This window comes from Sinohyriopsis cumingii, chromosome 11, assembly GCF_028554795.1.
Source record: "Sinohyriopsis cumingii isolate HCF-2022 chromosome 11, ASM2855479v2, whole genome shotgun sequence".
In the NCBI taxonomy this organism is placed as follows: domain Eukaryota; kingdom Metazoa; phylum Mollusca; class Bivalvia; order Unionida; family Unionidae; genus Sinohyriopsis; species Sinohyriopsis cumingii.
In genome coordinates this window covers 94,983,572-95,005,521 of record NC_142971.1, presented here as the reverse complement: position 1 = coordinate 95,005,521, position 21,950 = coordinate 94,983,572, and the positions used below count along the sequence as shown (strand labels likewise).

General features: G+C 35.5%; 2 long non-coding RNA genes across 5 annotated transcripts; one reads left to right on the top strand and one right to left on the bottom strand.

Moving 5' to 3' along the window:
• Positions 1-4,319: 4,319 nt before the first annotated feature.
• LOC149789039 (uncharacterized) lies at positions 4,320-8,556 on the top strand. Of its 4 annotated transcripts, none has more exons than XR_016424291.1 (3): positions 4,320-4,561; positions 5,386-7,054; positions 7,435-8,556. It is a non-coding gene; the product is annotated as an uncharacterized LOC149789039 (long non-coding RNA). The 4 variants fall into 4 exon arrangements; XR_016424292.1 differs by having other exon boundaries at positions 4,323-5,549; positions 6,346-7,054; XR_016424294.1 differs by having other exon boundaries at positions 4,330-4,561; positions 6,826-7,054.
• Positions 8,557-8,703: 147 nt separating this feature from the next.
• LOC149789038 (uncharacterized) lies at positions 8,704-14,225 on the bottom strand. The gene is made up of 3 exons (XR_016424290.1): positions 14,095-14,225; positions 13,058-13,206; positions 8,704-9,018 (listed from the first exon to the last, which is right to left on the bottom strand). It is a non-coding gene; the product is annotated as an uncharacterized LOC149789038 (long non-coding RNA).
• Between the last annotated feature and the right edge of the window lie 7,725 nt (positions 14,226-21,950).

Below are 21,950 nucleotides of genomic sequence, written 5' to 3'. Positions count from 1 at the left end.
ACTAGGTCAGATCTAGTCAATGTACACGGCACGTGCTGTCCCTTAGTGCAAATGTTTTTTTATTTTATTTTATCAAGCAATAGCTGTATTGCGTATTATAGCTGCTGAAAATTGTTTTTTTTTTTTTTTATATAGCAGTTGTAGATTTCGGTCGTTTCTTGTAAATCCGATGTTTATTATGAGAAGTCTACATTTTTCTTGGTTCCCTATAATCGAATACCTATCGTTATTACGTTTATACCATTGTACTGAAATTTTTGTACATTTTATAGCTTGACAGTGCTAATATTGAAGTGCTGGTTCGTGCTATTTAAGTATTATACAAGTATATGAAGAGTGTTAAAGAATGTTTCCAATGTGAAAGTGAATGTGCAGAAACGAGGAGAGATAGACCAATGTATTGTTTTAGCATTCAGGCCACATTTTGCCAACTAAACCATACTTCTTAAACTAAGCAATTATGGCAGACCATGTTCCATAGTTCCTTCTTTCATGCAAGTTGTGAGCCCACATTATCGCAACTTTACCAGCAAGAAATTCGAGCTCAAGTTCAGAATCCTAAAAAGTAGATAAAATACTTAAAGTAAATTTGTGATGGAAATTTGACAGATTAGTACAGGAACCAAAGATAACTGTGAATACAGTCTTTCTATACTGATTTTATAAATTTATGACTGTACATTTATTACCAATAACATGTTAAAATTTGTCCCACAGATCTATGACGATTAATCTGAGAAATTCTATAACAACACAACTGGAGGACTGTGTATCCCCAGAGAACGGACATGACTCTAGAAAAGCAAATGTTTTACCTTCCGAAAACCATGGTCTAGACCCGTCTCCCCAATATGTTACAATTATGTCATATGGCTGAATCATAGCACCCTGAAAGAACAAACTAGATATCTTGGCAACAAATCTTGCACATGACTGAACTGGTGATTAATTTAGGATTAAGAAGTGCCAAGAAAGAGTTTTAAGAACTGGGACCAATAGAATGAGTAGTGCGATAGCAACAAAAGAAGAAGCCGTTGTTGCTTGGTTTGTTTTTCATTTATCGTAATGCAGGAAAATACAAAATTTCATAAACTCTTTTAAAACAAATATACTATAGGTGACAGAGTTAAAAATGATTATTTGCAAAGAAAACGATGCAGCATTATATATTTTTGGAAATTTAATCAACGGCTTCTGTTGAGGTGGCAGGGTCCAGTTTCGTAAATTGGCCCCTGGCAAATTTCTTACCTTAAAGGAGACCAGAAACCAATGGAAATATAGAATAATAATAAAAGTACTATAGCAGAAAACCTTATTCTGAAGTATCATCTGCGACCGTAATGCCAATATTTAAATATTGGCCTATCTTCTAGGAGCTGAATTTCCGTGACCTCGTATGCAAAATTTCCGCGCCTATTCGGTTACTTTCGGGATGTGACGTCATAGTAGCGACTCCAGCAGCCCAAGTGGGAGTTGCCAGAGTAAAAGACAATACCGTTTTGCGTTGCTTACGGGTGTAATAGAACATTAAGAAAAGCCTGTGGACATAATTTTTTTCTTTTCCGAAAGATAAAGGCATAATGAAAGAATGGGTACATTATTACAAACGAGTCGATTTCAAAGCAACACCATACAGCACTATGTGCTCGTTACATTTCTCAAAGGAATGTTACGAGACGGATCATGAAAAAATGGCAGCTCAAAGATACGCAAATGCTAGGCCTAGACTAAAAGTTGGCGCTGTTCCAGACATACCTTTGGACATTTTAAATCCTGGAAAAAGTGTTAAACGTGTGAGTTACGAAAATAGGCAGAAGGACGAGTAAGTGACCACAGTGGCGTCACTCGGGTTGGTGTCACCCAGTGCGGTAGCTCATGGTGTCACCCCATGGTCCTCCTTCCGTAACAGACCATACAAAATCCTTAGTAATGTCATTTTGGTGTCACCCCCTCTGATGGTGTCACCCGGTGCAGTCTTCACCCCCACCCCCACCCCCCGGGTCCCCTTAGCGACGCCACTGATGTGCCTGCTAGTCATGTATTTAACTATGATCGGTTATCCGCTTATGAAATCCGACTATACCGAGCAGTGTGTGCACTGTAAAATTTGCAATTTTTCATTTTGGTGTCACCCCTCTGAGATGGTGTCACACGGTGCGGTCCGCACCCCCCCCCCCAGCGACGCCAATGAGTGACCACAAAATCCAACAATCAATCCACATATCTTTTATCTAAAACAGCAGTGCCAAAAACAAATCTGAGTAAATGTATTTTCAAGATGTTGACATACATGCCTTAACACGGCACAATCTAAATCAAATCACCACTTTCTTAGGTGAAATTTAGATTTGATTTTAATCAAATGGAAGCTTTGCTAAATATAAGATTCTAAACCTGTCGTGTTTCGAGAAAACACAATTTTCAGTAATCTTTTAAAAATTAAATTTAAAAAAAAAATACATTGTATAAATGTAGTATGCATAAACGGTAATCTGTAATAATTGGAACTGATATAAAACTATTCCTTGGGCAGTTTAAAAAGCAGCGATTAAAAAAAAAAGACGTCAAAGTTTCACATTAACTGTCTGACAATAGAACGGGGGGGAGGGGGACTATTGACCCCCCCCCCCGCCCCAATGTGCGACCGCCCATTTGACGTGCCTTTTCTCCATGTGATACGCCTTATTATTCCCCCATGACAAGCCCCATTTGCATATTCTGGTCAGTTCTGGCTAAATTGCAAAATAGCTAAAGTTTTGATTTAAGTACGCAAACAATAAAGCCGGTGTGACTAATGAACATAATACTTATCCTTGCATTTATCTTGTGAAAAGGAATGCCCTTTGGACATACTTCAAATAAACCATGTTCGACTGTGTGTGTATGTGTAAGCACCAGCAATTGATTGCCAAATAAACGATGCCTATTTTGTTGTTACTTACGATGCCATGGACTTCAGGTTTAAGTCTTAATGCATGTAACACTGTTTGCTGAATAAAAATTTATTCAGAATTAGTTCTTTAGGGGCACATATACTGCATGGTATATTTTGTTTTATTCCTTATTTAATCATGGTAATTAAACTTTTCATATACGGTCGAGGAATGTCAGGTGTTAACTGGCCGAGTTTCTTTGGCGGAAATGGAGATGCGATTTTGTTTGCAGAGAAAATTTCAAAGTGATCATTCATTTAAGCTAATTGGTGACAATTTTATTCTTTTAATTTTTTTTATATACTATAGTACTGTTGTAGTTGTTTAAAAACATCTGAAATTTACTTGAATAATGTTTAATCTTCACGTTCTATTTACTGAAGAAGGAAAAAAGAAAAAAACTGTTGTATGATATTAATTATTTTGTTCAGTGCCGGGTTTAGACGTGTGTGCGTGTGATTTGAATTTGTAACGTAGCTTTAAAAATTTTTCAGTCATATGGCTACGATGTGTGGCAGTTTAGACTGTTGATTGCATACGTTATATTTATAAATGGTTTGGGGTTAGGTTTTTTTCTTCTGACAAATGAAAATTGACAGACATAATGTAATAATCGGGACTGCGCTGCGCAAAATTGAGAGATATTACGAGATCGGGAGGTAGATGAGGAAATACCCCCAAAATCGGGAGGTTTTTCTCCCGGTTTGAGAGTTGACAGGTATGAACTGTCCGGGCTTGTGGAATTTCATTCAGGACTTTTAGTTTATTTAAGTCACCAGCCCAGGGCCTGTGCCTAACAAATTTCTTTTAGCACTTACCAGTACAGTACATAAACTATTATATCAGACTGCAGATTCAACTTTTGAATGTGCAACCCAAATGTGATCTCCTGTCTGCCTCGCTCGCCAATGTTTATGAGGACTGGCTAGTATAGCGTCACGGTACCACGTGATCTGTCGTCTCATCAAAACTCGGAAAAACTCGGCAATTTACGGAATCGTGGTATCTTCCACGCAATATAATCACTACCAGCTTACGATATTTAATTTATAAACATTGCAGTCGAATTAAAATCTGTAGAGAATTACATACGTAAAAGGAAAATTTTGATTTCTAATCTCCTTTAAAGGCACCATAGTGCAAAGTGTCTGTAATTTTGTGAATGTTACAGATCATGTAACTAGTGAAATGTGTCGACTTATAAGCTGAAATAATTTCAAAATAACCTAGAGTCTGAGAAGATTAAATTGGGCAATTGATAAATAAACGAGAGAAAATGAATTTTTATGGGGCCCACTTTAGTTTAAACTTGTAGGTCACGAACTGTTACGGAAGCCTCACGTGACCACAAAAACGTATACGTCATCTTCGTCCAGTGGGCGGGTTAAGAGTCACGTGGTTGTAATTTAAATATCTACTATAAACAAAAATGGCGGACACACGTGAGAGTCAAAAACGTAAAGGTCGCCCGCGCTTGTCGCTTTCCGAGAAGAAACGTCGAAAAACTGCCTGAGAAGCCGAACGGGACTTATCAAGGATTCGTCTTGGGGACCAGTTTGTTCGATGGAGAGCATTGATGTAAGAGGACTGGCATCAGACACTGAAATGGCGAAGTTGTTGTTGGACAGGTATGCCAATGTCTGTGTTATATGGTGATACACATTAGTTTCCCCAGAACCAAGTGACTGTGATGTCTATGTATAAGTGTTCTCCATTTTTCAATATCTTGTTCCTACTGTATGTTTGAAATCACACTGTTTTATTAATACAATGTTTGCACAAGGACATGCTTTGTAATATGCATAAAATAGATGTGATCGGCTGATCAATATTTCACTCGGTGACTGCATAATGCATTGTGTATTTTATGTTGGGGTTGAATATATTATTTATTTTTTATAACAGCGTGCTCATAAAGGTCATTTTGTACACCTGTCAATTATCTTCGTGAGTCAGGTTTTTTTAAAATTCGGCGAGGGAACTTAGATACATTTACAAGCGTTATCGTTATTTATATCATATCTCTCTCTCTCTCTCTCTCTCTCTCTCACACCCCTTAGGTTAATGTGACATGCACATTACTTGCATAAAAGTTTAATAACCTTATCATGTAAACGTGATGGAACAAATAATAAGATTTTATTGTACATCTTTCAACTACTAGTAAATCTATTATAAAGCACTGTATTGACTACAATTACAAAAGGATCTCTAGTCATGATAGGAAAGGTTGTTGTAGTGCTACCAGAAAATATGGCTGGCAGATTGTTATCAGTTAAAGTTTTGAGCTGAAGTCAAGTTAGTTTTATTGATGTGAATTTTTTTAAGATCTATTATTATGTATTCTTGCTTAAATGAAGTATTTCAGTTCTAAGTGTTTAACACAGTGCATAAAGAAACATATTTAAAACATAACTTATAATACAAATGAATATTTGATTCATATTTTAAGTTACTAAGTTACAAAGAATATAGCAAAGATGAACCCAAGCATACAGAACCGATGGCCAGTACATTTTCATGCTTCACATCAACACCTGGCCAAGTGCTTTTGCAACATACTGAGAGAATGAAGACACTTTCAGTATCTGAAGTATTTGCTATTGAATCAGGAAGGTAAAAATGACAAATTTCTTGCAGATTTTTTGTGTGTGGGTGGGAGTTGTCTTACAATTGTCATTCTGCTGAAAACAATGATGTAACAAATGCAATGCTGATAAAGGACATTATTATAACTGCCAGCAGGTTGAGTTCCCACTTCATGCTTTACTTAGTTTGAGTTAGAAAAAACCCCTTGAATTTCGCTTTCTCAGAAGTGGGGTTGGGTATTTCAACTGTGCCACTTGATGCATAGAAAAAGGCATAATTTGAACTGTTATTGTTTTGGTTATGCAAAAAAGTTCCAGTATACTGTGCTGGCTAACCCAATAATCACAGCTATTTTTTTTCCCCCACTCAATACTTAGAGGACCATTGATTGTATACTGAAATTGTGTCTACATGCCTCATATGCTTTCTTTATGCCGTTTCCCATTTGTACATGTATCTATGTCCCACACGCAGTTCTTGCTAACGCCCTCTTCCCATCTAACCACTTAGTTCATGATGAATGCACATAAGACATATTTAATTTAAAAACAAAATACTGAGATAACAATTGAAGTTTGTTTTTGGAAACCACTGGCAGTTCATTAGAACTTTATTCATTAGGACTGGTGATATAACTTATTTGGGATTTAATTTACAATATTGTAAGTTCTTTTTACATTTCATTTTTTATTCTTGGGAATTAAATTACTTGTTGGTTTTCACTCTTTACTGTTATACAACTTTTGGAATTGAAAAGCTGTTTCTGTTTTGATGATTGCTCTTCATGCATTTTTAACTTTATTTTATCTACCTACTTTTCAAGGTTGCCAAACAAATGGATAATATGGCTTTATTACAATGGTCCCAAGACATGAACCAGTTTTGGTTTTCATGCAAGACTGCTAGCAGCTATGCACAATTTTTTGTGAATTTTCAGTACTTTTATTTGAAACATATATGTAAACATTTGCTATTGTATACTTTTGTATGAAATCAAAATTAAAGTGCATATACCTTATCTTCTGATTTCTTTTAATGTATTTTTTTATCCATATATATTCATCACCAAATCTTCTAGGTATGTAGTTTATTAAAAGTAATTTATTTGAAATGTCAGTAATATGGAATATTGAAGGAACAATGATCTGAGGAAAATTTGAATCCTGCTACGCTAACTATTAGCCAGTTCTACAATGTAGCTTTCGCTTTATGATATAATCAAGTTGTCTTATCAATATGGGGTCACCATGACAAAAGAGACCAGCTTTAGGTGCTAAAGGTATTGATTGTGGCATTCTTTCAGAGTATCTTGAGGAGTGTCCTAAATCACATCACCAATACACGAGTAGATCCTCTCACATGGCCAAGGCATTAATAAATGTCTTCATGAACCTTACCTGGAGAATGAAGAGCTGACAAAGCCTTGGCTTGATGAAGATGATCCCAAGAAGAAAGCCAAAGTGCTGAAAACATTGGCACAGGTGTTCTTGGACCAAAGGTTCCTAAACAGTGGAGTATTACTTAAATTTCAGGTATGCCATTTCAGGATTGCAACAATTGCATGGTATTTAAAAGAAAAATGTGAAGACCACTTTAAATACTTTTATTCTCAACTAAATAATAAATTACTGTATATATTTACCATTTGAAGATCTGAATAAGTTAGAATTCATAAGATGTGTGCACATGATACATGTATAGTGACTCTCCTTCTCAAGTCTTTGGTAATTTCAGGTATAATACATGCACATCAGGTATAAACAATTCTATGACACTCTATCAATAAACACTTCAGTAAAGATTTTATGTATACAAAAATTACCAACAGTAATGATTATTTAATAACTGTATTAATCTGTTAGCAGATTACAAATAACACATGTTACAAGATACATGTTTTTGATAATTGCAGAAGCACTGCTGAGCTTGAAGTTTTTCGTCAGCAGATCATGATGTACAGTGCCAAGAGATTTTCATACATCCCTCCGGTGTACAGGATTAGGAATGAGCTAGCTGCTTTGGATCACAATATCCATAGTGGCTGAGGTGTAATGAGAAACAAAGAAGGGGAGATAGTGTAAGCTTGTTTCACTACAGGACATTAGAAATAATTTTATATTTTGATTGTACATTATGATCCCTGCCTGGAGATCAGACAAATGGAATATTATTCACATGTACAAGTCATGAAAACTTTGTATTAGATACAAGTCATTTTGCAACAATCAGCACACATTTATATTTGTGGTAAGGAATCTTAATATTTTCATGCATACCTATCTTGTAATTAGTATTGTTATCATTCTAGTGGATATTTATTTTGATTTGAGCAATGCAAGTCTAATAATTAGATCCAGTGATATGTATAGCACCTTCCCAGGGGTCTGACACACTTTATTAAGGATATATGGGGTTTATGGAATATGCTCAGGACGTTTGGGGTACTAGCTAATACCTGTTCATGAAAACATGTTGCTTTCTGAAGGAATGGGCAAAAATGCATCCTGTCTCACATAGTATTTTGTGGATAGAACAAATAAGAGCAAAAACAACCCCTCAACAACTCCTTCTTGGGAACTGATATGAGGCTCTAATATTGGGTAAAAAGTTAATATGGGTTAGCATGGGGATGCTTGTCACACATGTTAAGAAAATAAAATTTTCTTTAAAACAGGCATGGATGTTACAACAAAAAAAGCTGCAGATGGTCTGTCTACCCTTGCAAGGAAAAGAAAACATCCCCACATCAGGGAGCTTATAAAGAAAGCCCTCATCTGTCAACTTGAGGGAAAGCAGGGTATGCAGAGGAGAAGAAAACTAAAGGAAGATGATCCCAGGAGAATTTGTAGAAACCTGGCACCTCAAGAACCACCATCAACTCTAGGTTTGGTGTGGTGAAGGAGATTTCTCGATTTTAGTTATGTAAAATATGAAACAGTGTCTGATATATGGAGGTGTCAGCTAAGGCAGGTTACACTTTATATAATATCCTGAAATATCAGTAGTTGAAAATAAAATAATGTATAATATTGTATCTGCAGTTGCTGAAAACTTTTTATATTGATTATTTATGATCTTCGTGCCCACGATGTTTATTGGCAGAAATAGACTGGTGTTTAAAAAAACATCAAAGCATTATTGTTTGATGCAATATTATGTGCATGTATAAGAAAACAATGAATAAAATCAATTGTATTCATTTATATACAAACTCATACATGCAAGAAAGTGTTTAAGTTCATGCAAGCCTAGAAGGGATGAAACCAGTGTATTGTCCATTTGGATATTTGTCATGTATCTGCCAGAAACAGCAAGAGGGAATTACATGTCTCTGTCCAGACCCCAGCCTTCCATGTTGCCATAGTATGAACTGCCTATAGGTAGCATGACTGTTGGCACTCATCAAGTCACCTTTATCGTTGAGGACAAGAACATTTCGTCTGTACATCCTGGACAAGGCAAGTACAGCCTCATCAAGGATTAGATCTTGAAACATCTGAAAAATTATTCCAACTGTAATATGCTATTTCTAAAATGTAAAAAAGTATATTTTAATAATAATAGGAACATGCGCTTATTCAAATGTTATTCATCTTCGATCAGCAAATTCCACTGTGAAATACACGTGGATCAAAACTGCACATGGTTTTTATTTTGACATGAACACTGAGAGTTCCATCGCAACTAGAACTGATAGTTTATGTTAAGATGGACAGCTCAATGTTTTTGGGGAGCATTTCTAGAAGTCAGAGACTCCTGCATTGGGATCAATAGGAATGGCTGATTGCAGCTTAGATTTGTTTAATATAGTGAAGTACCCACATTGAAATCAGGTGATGAAAAGAATCTACTCGATAAGCATCAATTGTAAATTAAAACAAAGTCCTTATCATTTGCATATGTATGCATGTCTGTTTTTGGACGGCTTACAATTTTAAAATTCTTTCACAGTGGTTGAAAAGAAATAACATTTACAACAATCATGTATTTACATCAATTATCAATCTTTGAGAGTCCACCTTGGAAATGGAATTCATTGTAAATGTTGTATTGTAAGAGTAACTATCAAAGTTTTAATTCTGTTTGTACATTGATGCAGTATTTTGATTTTATTGGTACAAGGTGCAAGTTGTACATTCATAGGCATGTGCTACACATATCCTGTATACAGAAAGAGGTTTTCTGTAATGTAGCCAACATACCTGTCAAGTTATTCATACCTTTTGTGATATACGTTTTGTACATAAAAATTTTAAGCTTTGGCAATAACATGCTCAAGGAATATATAAAAGTTATTGAAAGAATTAAAGAAATTTCAAAATTGCCATTGAATCGAGTAAATTTGTTTTACAGAAATCATTTGCAGTAATCACATCTCTGAAGCCGCTGTATATATTGGTTTGGAAGAAGGAAATAGACTTGGCATTTCTAATATCAACTGGAATACTATTCCAGAGCAAAGTTCCAGAGTACTGGAAACATTTTTTGAATAATTCCTTATTTGGTTTGGGAATTTTATACTGTTTGATAGACACAGATCACAGTTGTGGAGTATTACCAGGTAGCCTATACTTGAATAGTGATTGTAAATATTCAGGAGCACTATTATTGAATATCATGTACATTAGTTTGGCTTTTCTCAACCGGATTCAGTCTTTAATAGGTAATAATTTTAACTTACCAGCTGAAATTTTCCTTGCTTACTTTCTGGATTGATATAGCCTGAATGCACTTGTTTTAAGATGTGCCAGCTTTGCTATGATTTTATAATTTGAATTACTCCACATTGTGTTACAGTAGTCTAAATAGGGTTGTATGTAACTGTTATAAAATAGTTTTATGTACCTTATCCTACTGAAAAGCCATAAACATGAATAAACTTTTTTACTGACATGTTCAGTCCATGATAGGTTATTATCTACCAAAACACCAAGTAGTCTATCATGACAAACCATTTGCAAATTTGTATCCTTCCATGTCAGACATAGTTCATCACTACCAAGATTTGTTCTTTTTTAAAATGTTGAAATAAGTAATATTTTAGTTCTTCCAGTATTTACCACTATGCCATTGCATGTGTACCAGTTGTTCAGTTTGTTTAGGGCATCCTGTAAATAAATTTATAGTTTGTGCTTTGAGTTTTGGATGTCTGACAATGTTGTGTCATCTGCATAGAGATCTGTAGATGAATTGAGTCCCTTAGTAAAAAGTGGTAGGCCATTAATAAATAGTATCAGTAGTAATGGACCTAAAATTGAACCTTGTGGTACTCCATATCTAATTGTTCCAGGTTCTGACAGAACATTATTTATATAAACATGTTGTGTTCTCTCACTTAAGTTTGAAGTAAACCATCTAATTGTGCTTTCATCACATTGGTTGATTTTCAGTTTCTTAAAAGAATTTCATGTACACCAACCCATAAACTTTCCTGAAATCTACAAATAGAGATCCTATTATTCAACTTTGATCAAGTGGTTGAAGCCATTTACCAGTTAGAGAGATCAAGTCAGTCTCACATGAATGTTTCTGTCTAAAGCCTGATTGAATAGGGTGTAACAGCAACTGTTTCGTTAAATATGACATGAACGAGTCATGGGCATGTTTTTCAATCAATTCTGACAAGTTTTGGTTGTATTGAAATTGGCTGGTAGTTATCAGCATCATTCTTATAACCAGATTTGTGCATAGGCATTACTTTTGCAGTTTTCCATATTTTGGGGACAGATGAGGTTGCAATATTTAAATTGATTATGAATGTTATGCTATCTGAAATAGCTGAGACAGAAGTTTTAATGAGTGGTGGACCAATCTGAACAAGTCCTGTAGCTTTCTTGATATTAAGTTTACTGAGACATTTTTTAACAGTTTTTTTATACCTGTGGGATAGAGAAACATACCTCCTTAGGGATTTTTCAGTTCATTATAGTCATTTTCTATCACTGGTTCTTTTAACTTAGTGGTAACGTTAGTGAACAAAAATCACTCAAAATATTTGCAATGTCAGTGTCATCAGTGACTTTTGTGTCATTTACCAGAAGTGAGTGAATTTTATTTGTCTGATCCTTGTGTGTTACCCCAGTGAGTTTACTGAAGACTTTCCAAAATGGAGTTTGTGTTGCTCTTTGTGTTTTCAAGCATTGATTGATAAAAAGGTTTTTTTTAGCCTTTTCAATCAGACTTGTTATGTTATTTCCCCATACTTGATATTGTGCATGGTTTCCCATAGCCTTCAATTGGTCTTGTGTCTTCATAGTATCTCGAATTTCAGTAGTAAATCAGTTAGGTTGGATTTCATACTTTACTCAGTGTACTTTTAGTGGTGCATGCTTAGAGACTACATTCATAAATCAGTCCACACTTTTAGAGCTTCACATATGTCATCAAAATTTTGGATAATATTCCATGGAACTTTATATAGATCATCTTGAAATTGTTATTTACTTCAATTTTGGAAAGATCTGTAAGTGATAGTTTTGTGTGTATTTTTCCTATTTCTGTTGCATTTAACCTTTGTTGTCAAAAAAGTAGGATAGTGGTCACTAAGACCAACATTTGGTACATTAACATAAGCCACATTGTTTGGTAGGTTGGTATAAATGTAATCAAAAAGAGTGCTTGATATTTCTGTTACACTTGTGGGCTCATTTACCAGCTGGACTAGGCCTAATGATTAAAAAAATTCCATCCAGTTACTCCTTATTTGAGTATTGAGTAGGTCCTTATTTAGACTGCTGAGTATATGTTTCTTTCTCCTGTGCATGAACATTTTCTATTTAATTTCAAAGAGTTATTATTCCAAATTGCTTTGGAGGAAGGTGATCTTTAAATGAAACCAACTAGGAATGATTCTGCATTATTTTGAGAAATTTCGACCCAAATACTCTCAATTTCATGTGACCTCAAGTCAGGTCGCCTTTCTTCATTTACATCTTGTAATGTATACAAGACCCCCGCTGTCTCTCTGCCCCTGCATAATGGTTTATTGTATCCTTGACAGTGAAATAGATTATCATTGTGGCCAGCATTTAATTTGGTTTCAGTGAGTCCTAAAACATGCATATCTTTTTCCTTGGAAGACAACATTAACTTAATCTGTTCTATATTTTCCACTATACCTTGTACATTTAAGTGACCCATGTTAAAACCTTTTGTATTTAGTTTCATATCAATTATATGTATTTTATCATGCAATGGGGTACTCTATGAGATTGTCTCCATAATACTTTTACCATTTTGGTATTATATAAGGTGGCCATATAAATGAGGTGGCCTCTGTATTTTCTATGGTATCTGTGCATAGTCTTCCTTTATCAGATCATATTGGAGTGGGGTGTTGAGTAGCAACAAAAAGTAAAGCAGTTTAAACATACATTGTTTGGTAAAATAACTAATGCTTTAACACAAGTATGCATTTTCTAAGTTGTGCAAAACGCTACTGACATAGATATTAGAGTCTTTGCCAAGTTATTTGGTAACAAACATTTTTCAATATCTATCAATACTTGTTTTGCAAGATATAAATAAACAATTACCCTTATTCTTGTCTGCCTTGTCTGAACTATGTGTAGAGCTTGGTCAGCTCAGTCTTTAGGCTGCACAGCATGTCTTCCTCCTCTCCCCCATCTGGTTTTTCAACTTCTTGCTCCATGCCTCATCCTTCCTCTCCCTCTTAAAGGTCGCTCTAGAATTGAGCTTGAAAATGAGCTGATTTAAGTCAATCTAATGAATTTTAAGATGTAAATGTATTTAATAATTTGACAACTAATATATTCATGATTACTTATCAAACTTATAGGACTATAGTGCTAACTTTGGATCAGAAATTAATACATGAGAGGTTGTGATTTGATGGAAGTTTTTTGGGGCTGGATCAGGTCAAGTGTTGGGTGGGGTGGGGATCCAAAATTTAAAAAGGGCCCCTACTTTCCTCGAATGGGCACCAAAGCAAAGTCTATGTGTCTATTTACTCAGTGTGCACAATACCCAAGAAACATGTGCAAGAATAAAGCTGTGGTCAAACTTAAGCTGACAAGTGACTGTACGTTTGTGTGTGTGTAGTTTTTTATGATCCGGCCCCGAGTTTTGAACCTGGATTCCATATTCTAGTCGCAGATTTTTTTTTAAAAAAAGAAAGCTTATTTAAAACCTTGTGTATGTAAAGTATTAAGTTGGAGAAGCACACAAATTCTATTCCGCTTTGTTGGAAACGTCAGAAAGGTGGGTGTTAGGGGTCCACTGGTGACAATCTGGTTAGAATTTATAAATTGATTAATGAAATTACTCAATTCTGAGCATTTTTAAATATGCCTGACGCTTTTCATTTATAAAATTGAGTGGTGGGGACGTGAGGGAGTACGAATTCTACTGGGCAAGAAATAGAGTGAGTACCTGTGGGTTTTTGCAATACTGTACAGAGCACGTTGATTTAAATTATTCTCGTACCACAAAAACTTTGAAATATAACCATAAAAGTAGTTCTACAGACATTTCATTGTTTCCTCTCAAAATTAAAATTAGAAAGGAAAAGGATAAGAAGAAAAGAACGAGATCAAAAGAAGATCGTACTCACCGTTGTTGACATTTTGGGCGGTCTCGTAGCGTGGTTGTGTTTTACGTCATCATCTTCAGTGTTTACAATGTGGCCTACGATTATGCAAATTTCGGTCACCGAAATTATGCGTGTTATTCATTCGGGATCTGCCGATCATTGCCGAGCGGATTTTCAACATGGAGACGATAGATTCGTTACTCTACGTACGAAGATTTCAGAGAGCTCGTATTTCATAACGAGAACCCCTACGTATTTGATATTACCCAATAAATGCCTTTTAAATAGTATTTAATCAGTTGATATACATAAATGTCCCAACATTTTTGCAAGAAAATTCACCCTCAGCTGCACTATTGTGCCTTTAAGGCTATGGTGTGACTTTTTCATCTATTATTGTTTACTATTTATATATATGGATATATTTGTGAACTAGGTGTTTCAGGCTTGTGTTGTTCTTGAAATGGATGTCAGACATGTACACCTTCCATAGTTGCTCTGCAGTATGTTGATAGTGAAATACCAATAGTCGGTTAGGAAGAAGAGCTAGCCTCCCATAGCAGTAGACACGTGGGTTCAAGGCAAGTAGATTATCTCAAAAACGGCTTGGATGACAACTATTCTGAATTGCATCAAACTATTTAGTAGACAATGTTTTTCAAAATTTTCATCCAGGGAAAGAGCTTGCGTTTGCACTGTGAACACCACATGCTATAAAAAATGGCCTTTGGATGTGAAAAATGCACGTATAAAATAGGGGTTGGGGTGCATAAACTTCTTTTGCTATGAACTGCTGTTGACTTCTCTGGTCAATTGAATACTATTCTTATGCTTTGTTTTAATATAGGTATCCAAAAATATGGAGCTTTTTGACTTCACTTGTGTATTTGATTTTTTATGATTTTTTATACTAGGTCGCTGATTGCGGTATTAAATTTGTACATAAAAACTGGTCCCTGCCCCCTGAACAGATTTCCGTACAGTCATTGGTTATTTCTTCCGGTTTACGGTCAGGCCTAAACATAAATACAATATGCGACTACTGGCTGATTCGGACCAGGGTTGATTCGGCCCAAAGTTCGGGCCGATTCAAATTACAGGCTGATACATCCCAAATGCCAGGCTGATTCGGATCATGTGAAATATTGCAAGAAAAACAACGGAACACATTGTTTTATTAGTTATTGGTGTTTTCGCATCCATAATAATATAATGTAAAAGGTCGATATTAAGCTCTTAAATTAAAATAAGATAGATATTAGCACATTTAAAACCAAAATCAGAACCAAACATTTTACCAAAATAACTTTCCAGTGCTTCAGTAAAGAAAATGTAAAGCTGACCTTTAATAAAAGAGGCAAGTATCAACACTATCCAACTGTAATGCATATAAACTGACCCAATGTGTTTATTGATTTCTCATGCAAATCGTTTTTTTTTTTTACAATTTTTTTTATAGCTTTGTTGATGGGTAAAATGATAGCATAACCTACTTCGCTGTTGTCGTTGAATTGCTCTTATGTTGTCGTTAAATTGGTATATTATGTTGTCGTTAAATTGCTATATTCATTATCGCTGAATATTGTTTTTTTTTTTTTTGGGGGGGGGGAGATCTCAAATCAGTAAAAACCAACTTAATTTCATTTTAACATTTAAACATTTAAAAATATATAATTTAAACATATTCAATCCATTAAATATTGATTTCTGAATATATATTTTTATACATTAATACGTATATAGTATAAGAGGGCTTCGATGTAACCAATAATCGCAGTTATTTCAAGTCGGTATTATAGTTTGTGTTATAGTACGGTATTTAGTAAATTGACAAATAACGCCAAGGGTTGTAATTGCTGCGATGGTCAAACTGGTTTTGTCAATTCATGAACAGATGACCACACTATTCGTGCTTGCAGTTAAATCAAGGACGCAATGATCACACAAAGTAATATGCAAGCGGTGATAATTTAAGTTCAGATGGCATCCGAATGTAAACTAAGGAGATGCCAACGTAAACAGACACGAAAGTGCCAGATAGGATTGGCATTAAGAAGTCCTACACTGATAAACTGACTTCCACCAGTCGGCTACCAGGTTACGTGCCAACATTTATGGACCATGTTAGTTTGTCCATTGCTATATTACATAACAAAAATATTTAAATTACGTTACTTTTTATCTTTGTTCTTGTAAAGCATCCGCTTTCAATAATAAAATGCATACATTTTAATAACACATGATAAATTCAGCAATGAAAATCACCTACGGTATGCATTTTTTTATATAGGTATATTTATTATAAACGAATATTCTGCATAATCTATTTATAAAAAGGAATTAGAATAGACTAATATATGTCGACGAAATAAAAAGTAACTGATATGCGCGCGCGCGCGCGCACACACACACACACACACACATATATATATATATATATATATATATATATATATATATATAAGCAAATTTACTGCATTGGTTTTCACTATATACACCCGCTCCATCTATTATCACGATTATCATGTATACGCTCGGAGTTTTGTTTGCTTAAAGGTCACCGGCCATACTCCAACATTTTTCTTTTTACATCAGATTTGCCTTACATGATTAAAAGTAATTATACTTGCACAAAAAGAACAAAAATATTATCAAGTGTAAAGAAGAAATAATAATTTAATTACTATAAATAGAAGTATACAACGCTGTTACTTCCCCTTAGTTGAGATTTCACACCTATAGAGGACGCCAACCGGAAATGACGTACATTTATCCCTCGAAGACGAAGTACATGCTTCTTGTTGTCGAAAAATAAAACACTATAAACTATGGATAGGGAATATTTAGATGAAACTAATGAAAACTAATTGACTGTTCAGCCTTAAATCGGTATGCATGCACGACGCACTAGATTGTGTCGCTTTCAAAACTGTTACATTGTTTCAATTTATTTTGAAAATTCCCGTTAGTACAGTAGTAAAGAATCAATGCTGGCTTCTCTGTGTCGGCAGGCTTTATATAAAAAAAATCGGCACACTTAAAGAATCCAAAGGAATCAAACTTGACTTCCTTTTGTCGGCCAACTTCATAAGAAAAATTAGGCACACGAAAAAGATACCAAAGTCAGTTTACGGGTTTGGTTTGCTTTGCAATAAAATAACCTATGTATTTGATATCCTGTCGGTAAGGTTAAACAATGAGTTTATTGCTCCCTGCCAGTTGTGTTTATCACCTGGTCTTCTATGTGTTTACCATATGTAATCATAATTGATGTTTGCAGGGTAAATAGTATACACAACAATAACTTGCTTTAATAATACTTTTGTAACCCATGCTAGCGAAAAGATTATCATTTGCACTCGGTGAATGTATTTTAAAATAATGATTTTTTTTTATTATTTGCGAGATACCGTCTTATAGTTAATCTGGATACAATACAATCTGGGTCAATTTGCAACAAGTAACTTATCATGCGTAAATGGCAGGTGCCTTCAAGCAATCGGGTGATATTTTCGTCTCATTTGCGATTTTGTTTTTATTTGACATAAGCGATACACACTACACTAAGGATGCATACGCAAGCCGGCATCCGCAATATATATATTTTTAAAAAATAATTTTCGCATGATGAAAAAAGAAGGAATATATGATAACAATGCAAGGTTAGTTTCTTTCATTTTATTTTCAAACAAGTGTCTGTTTATCAATTTCTTTTGTACCGTGTGTGTGTGTGTGTGTGTGTGTGTGTGAGAGAGAGAGAGAGAGAGGCACAAATTAAATACAAAATTATTTCCTTTCTAATTTGTACGGAATAATGGAGCAAATATGATTGACGATATTGACCAGTAATGACAAGCTTTCAATTTACGCGAGCATATACTAAGATAACTTGAAAAATAAAAACAATACAATTAATGGTAAGAGCTTCATAATGCATCAACTAAATACTGACAAAATGCTCAACATTATTCTCTCTCTCTCTCTCTCTCTCTCTCTCTCTGTATGAACCAGTGTTACAACGTGAAGCTTACAATTAAGTATATTTTTTTATAATATCTCGTGTACACTACCCTTAGCAAAATGTATACGCATTATGTAGAATAGTATATGTTAAGTAGTATTGTTTTTATAAATGATTATTGATAATTTGACCGGAAGACTTAAATTGAGCATGTCGTTGTGGAGATGCATTTATTTTTAGCATAAAAATGAATACAAATATTTTAATTAGAACGAGCAAGATATGTCATTTTGTGTTCTTTCTTATAAATATGTACGTTACGAAGTATGATTATTTTGTTTCAAAGAATATCAAAATAGTTTGTTTAAATTTAGTTTTTTTTTTCTTCCTAAAACATATCTTACATAGCATCTACTTGTTAGTTGAAGAAAAAAAACTTACAAACTATTGTTAAATTTGGCCAAATTGTCTTTCGAATTGGGCCTAATTGTCTTTGGGCCAAATTCACTATAATCCGGCATAAATGATACAACTTTCCCATCCCTCCCTTACTCGATCCCACATTAAATCCACCTTTTTTTTATTGTAAACATGGTCTTTCGGAAAAAGAAAGAACCCATTTTCCCCATCATCACTCTGTTGGTTACATCCGTATGCAACACAGTGCACCATATTTGCTGTACTAAAGCACGATCGTACGATATATCACATAGACATTTGCGTGGGGAAATTAAACACTAGGTTGAATAGAAGGGATAACTGTACGTCATATCCGGTTTTGGCGCACGGAAACTACCAATTGTTTACGGAGATTGCCGAATATTTTTTCATTTAAAAAAGCGTTGTTTTAAGTCTAATTAAACATTTTTACGATGTGCATACATAAGCAATGCGTTTTGTTTATAACTATAATAATATCACACGTTTGTACAATATAGGTGGCAGGTGACCTTTAAATGCATATTTGAATTGCTCAACGTACCTGGGAAATAATAATAATAATAATAATAATAATAATAATGAGGACTTTGTATAGCGCCACATCTTTAAAAGCTCTAAGCGCTTTACAACATTAGACAACACCTATATGATAAGAAACATAATAATATTATTACAAAAACAAACAACATGAAATTAGAAAAACATTAAAAAATAACAAATATGCTGAGAATACTTTAGGTAGGAAACATCTTTAAGTTTGTTCTTGCAGTCGAAATAAGCGAGTTTTGAGAGCCCTCTCGAATGTGATCCCTGTGTCTTTGTGTCAAAGTTCAGTGGGCAATTCATTCCACGTTGCAGGGCCCTGGTATGAAAAAGAACGCTGTCCATATGACTTTGTTTTCATAGTGGGAATAATGAGTATACGATTGTCAGAAGAGGAGTGTAAGTATCTTGCTGGTGTGTACACATGGGTGAGGTCAGATAGGTATGTTGGACTGGAGTTCGACAGTGAAATGTAGCACAGAGAACAAATTTTGTGTTTGATTCTGGATCAAATGGATAGCCAGTGTAGGGTACAGAGCAGCGGGAAGGTGTGCTCTGATCGTGGTACTCTAAGTATGATTCAAGCAGCTGTGTTTTGAACTTTTTGAAGTTTCTGGAGTAGATATTGAGATGAACCAGACAGAATTGAGTTACAATAGTCCAGTCTTGAAAGTGCTAATGAACACACAAGTGATTTAGTGGCATCAGCTGAAAGATATTTGCGAATTGAGCTGATGCCTCTCAGCTCAAGATATGCAGCCTTGCATATGTTCATGACATGTTGGTGTAATGTGAGAGTACTGTCCAGAGTAACACCTAGGTTTCGTACTGATTGTGTGAATTTAATGTTGGCGTTGCTGGTATTTATTATTTGAGGTAAAGGATGTGAATGAGAAAGTCTTTGTGTTGTGATCGGAATGGCCTCAGTTTTATCATCATTCATCTGCAGCTTGTTACAAGTCATCCATGATTTCACATCAGAAATGCACCTCTCTACACCTTGGATGGTAGCATCAACTTCAGTTGGGTGGCTAGATTTGTATATTTGGGTGTCATCAGCGTACAATTGGTGAGACACTGGATGATGATCTATGACACTTGAGAGCGACTGAGTGTACAGAATGAAGAGAACAGGTCCAAGAACAGATCCCTGTGGAACACCACAACATAGATCAACTGGGCTGGAGTGTATTCCATTTGCAGATACAATTTGTGTCCTTGTGTCAAATGCTGCAGACAAATCAAGGAGGGTGAGGACTGTAATCTTTCCGCTGGCAGTTTTGAAAAATGATGGGAATTCCCCAGATGAGAGAGAGGTATTAATAACATCAGTTAGTGAGGGCAATACTGGATCTAAGCACTCAAGCTGCAGTGATGTTGGAATTGGATCAAGTTCACATGACTTTGGTGCACTCTTCATCAGGATTGTACGTACGAAATCCATAGAGACAGGTTCAAATGCTGCTAATGGTTGCCGCTTAACTTCTGTATCCCAAGTGTATGGTGACGACGAGTCAGTTGAAATTGTGGTGTCAAGCTTATCTCTAATGGGTTGTACTTTGTCACGGAAGAAATTTGCAAACATGTCCGGAAGGTCGACTGGAGAGAAGGTAGTTGGAAGTTGTGTTGATTTGTTCCTTGACATTAGCTTGTTAGTAATCACGAAGAGCTCTTTGCAGCTGGAACTTTCCATGATCTTAGTAGTGTAGTGGGCTGATTTCGGTGCATGGACTATATTTGTGACATTCTTCTTAGCGACTCCATAGATTTGCTTATGAATAGTGAATCTGGTGGAAAGCCAGAGCCTCTCAGCTTTACAGCGGTCTCTTTTAGCAGTGCGAAGCTGGTCCCTTACACTGCTATACCATGGAGAACACTTTTGAATTGATACTCTGCTCTTGGTAGCTGGGGCATGTTTGTCAAGTAGTGAACGCAGACAGTTATCGAGTTGTTCTGCGGTAGGAGGTAAGCAAGTTGTTAGGTTAGCTTGGATGTCGTGCATTAGTTTGGTTCTATTTATCATACGGAGGTTTCTCTTATTAGCAGATAAAGGTGGAGGGTTAGGGACTGATTCGTCAAGATGGCATATAATGCAGAGGTGATCTGATGCAAGGTCATGGGATACCAGGGAGGACCGTAGAATGTTATCATCAGGTCTATGAAGAATCCAGTCTAAAATGTGACCATGTTTATGGGTGGGTTGGTTAACTGACTGTTTGAGGTTGAAAACATTAATGGAATCTACGAGTTTTGATGTATTTGAGTTTCCGGGACAGTCAAAGTGAAAGTTGAAATCTCCAAGAATAATCAGGTTGCCACCTATCGAATTTCCATAGTCCAGGAGATTCGGAAACTGCTCCAAGAAGAGAGAGTCAGCCAGCGTGTTTTTTCTACTAGAAGGAGGGCGGTATAGGCAGAAAAAATGGACTGACCTTTGCTCCAATGTGAGTGTGGTTTGGACTAGTTCAAACGATGTGTGGTCGAAATTGAATGTTGTGGTATAGTTAAGATGTTTTATCATGGAGTTCTTTGTGATGACAGCAATTCCACCTCCGCGAGAATTACATGGGAACGACTTGATGGAGTAACCAGTGGGTGTTAGATCCGCACACTTGGGCTCATCGCCTGATGTTTTTAGCCATGTTTCTGTCACGAAAAAAAATGTCAACATTTTGGTCGTTGATAAAAGTAACTATTTCTGTGCGCTTTTCCGGTGGTCCTACTGACTGGGCATTGAATAATGCAATGCGCAGAGGTATTTCTTGGATAGTTGACACAAAGGTTGACGAATTAATTGGGATTTGAATTAGGTTATCTAAATTAACGGTCGAAATTTTTTTAAATGGTTGTGCCGAAATAAGGGAGATAACTGGAATTCTTCTTCCTGTTCTACGCCGGCCAGCTTTGAAACAACGTTTCTTTTTTCGCTTCT